The following is a 2,868-nucleotide window of genomic DNA, read 5'->3' as shown; positions in this document are numbered from 1 at the left end:
TCCATGATAATCATCTCTAATGTGTTATTACCGGCTCTTAAATGTCTCTCTTTGAGCCACTAGATGGAGACATTTAATGTGAATTTCCTTTTTACCCCACTTAAATTTCAACTTTTATATATAAAATGTATTTTGGTAATGTCTGCTGGCAATATGTGACAATAGAAATGTTTCATTGTCACAACAAGCAGGAGGTCACTACTCGATGACCAGCTCATCAAGTAGACGGCTATAAAAAAGTACGGACTAACTGCACGTTGTAAAACACCGCCACAACACCTACATGTGTCAGCAACACTTGCACTGGGTTACACTTAACAGTTAACACCCCGGAGTGGAACTTCCGAGCACTAGCGCTACCACGTACTTTCCCAGTGGGCTGGCGATATTTTCACCAGGCTCAGCTGTACACTAAACCTGTACAGACCCCCTGTCTGCCTGACCCACTAACCACAGATGATTGAACATGTTGAATGCTAGTTTGATGGTGAGGCTGCACTCCCCCACATGAGGGGATGTGTTATAAGAAGTCTTTCAGGAAGGATGTGATGTCAACAGCCTTATAATGACGCCCTCGTGTGCAGAGGCAGATTAAAGTGCCTTAGAGAAGCAGCCCCCAGACGTGCGCGAAGAACTGTGATCGCCTCGATGGCATTCATTTGAAGGAGTATTAGGCAAAATGAAAATAAGTAGTCCCGGAATGAAACAAATTCTGTCACAACTGGCATACTGTTGTTGGAGTTTGACTCACACTAAGGTTGATGTCAGCCTACATGCAAATACACACACACACATTTACCAGCAGAATGAATGTCATTACTACGGTACTCTACTGTACTTACCGAACAACTAAAAAGTATTTCCCAAGTCAGTATGTTAATACAGCTATTGGGGTTTACTCTGCTTCATAGCTGAATTTAGAGGGAGGTTGCAGGGTAAGTGTGGGAGGTGTTTCTTGGCCAAGGACGTGTGGGCTGGTGAGGTGCTGACTTTTTGACATCACAGTCTCAGATGATCTACGTATGCTCTTAAAGTGGGCGAGCCCTTCTAGGCTGAGGCTGAAGCTTTAGAAGGTCAAAGGCGAAATCTGTCAAATGTCATTCATGTATCATGAGATTATGATGCGCGATACATCATACATGAAGTGTCACTTTGTCTGAATTGAAGCTGAGTCAGAGGATGAGACGCACCATCCACCAGTAAGTTTGCTCATGTCATCATTAGTAAGCACATTTTCCAAAAGTCTAAAAGCACGTACTGTGAGGAAGCACCATATCAAAGGTAATAAAGGTCATCAACTAGTTTTTGGGAATCGACACAATACAAATCATCAATAAAGGCCACCTAACAAACGTGACCTTTGGGCAGTTGCACTTTCATTTTGGCACAGTGAAGTATTCTGTCTGCACTTTTTGTTTCCGTTTCCCTTTCACTGTGGTCGCCAGTGACCACCCCTTACTTAATGATAGCAGCTCATGAGAAAAAAGAAGGGGAAATTTAAAACTTTTCAGTGCCCTTTAGCTTGACTCGTGACTCTGGGCAGGAGTAACTTTTATGTTCTCTAACATGACTCATCAGCCAACAATCAGCATTGTCACCTGATATTATGAACTCAATAACAATGATACTTCCTCCATTAAAAATAATGTGGTATCCTCTTAAGTTATGTATAAAAACAAAGTTGTCACTCGTCATATCTCTGTTTTATGACTTTGAGTAATCTTTATTGTTCTTCCTGAGACAATGATAGCTGAACAAAAGCAGGAAAGCCCTTCCTCTTACAGTGACGTCAGCTTAAGCTTGTTTAACAAACAAACAAACCCAATACAATTAAACAATAGTGAATGTAGCACATGAAAGAGGCCTGGAAGATTACAAGTAAAAGATCAAGTAACCTACTTCACTTAACATTTACTTAGGTACAATAAGTAAAACTACTCTAGTTCAAAAACAGCCTTTCTGAAAACAGTTACATTTGGCCACTGTGAAAGAGCCAGAGATGTGCCATCTACACCAAGAAACACCTCTCTTGGAAAAGGATAAGTTCACCCAAAAATGAAAATTCAGTCACTTTGTACTCAGCCTCAAAATGCAATGCAAAATAGCTTTGCAGCATTCTCCTTAACAACTGAAGTAGATGGGGACTTGTTTTAAAAACGTAAAAAAAATAAAAATAAAAATGAAAAAAGACATGATATGGCTCCTTACAGCTTGTCCGGCATAATCCAAGATTGCAAACTGATGTGAAAAGACAATTTGCACCAAGCGCCAAACTCCCGTTCGGAAAAATTGAAGCAAACGCGCAACTACCAAAAACTGCAGTTCCTCGAATGGCCACTTGAGGATGGCTCCGAAAGCAAGTCAATCCCCGAAAGAGCCTGTACAGCAGAAATAAACATGTTTACAGCCCAGTAAAAAAGAAAAAAAAACAGTTTTGGCCTCTATACCCAATTTATCCCTTCATGTCAACATTAAGGGGGTGAATTTTTAGAACTCACTTCCTTAAATTATATTATTATAGTTATGCATAATAAGGGGCGTTGCCACAAGCTATCTGCTCGTCATCACCCCAGCTGACAGAGTGCCTATTGTAATGACAGACTCATTTATAGCGTAGTTTGTATCTGACACATCCAGGAGTTGTGACTGAAACTTTGGTTTTGCAGGCATGCAGATGTGAGTCTAAATTGAGGTAAAGTATGCTGTTTTCACTGCAGTTCCTTAATCTAGACAAGTTTACCCCATAGGACCTTATTTCAGAAAAACTTACAGTACAGTAGTGAATAGAGAGAGACAAATATTTTTTTTTGATCTGGTTTGAATTGTGCCATGAACAATACATTTGAGGTTTTTCAATTTAAAAGATTT

The sequence above is a fragment of the Pagrus pagrus genome, assembly GCF_965226575.1.
Source record: "Pagrus pagrus genome assembly, chromosome: 11".
Classification (NCBI taxonomy): Eukaryota; Metazoa; Chordata; class Actinopteri; order Spariformes; family Sparidae; genus Pagrus; species Pagrus pagrus.
This window is presented reverse-complemented; position numbering follows the sequence as displayed.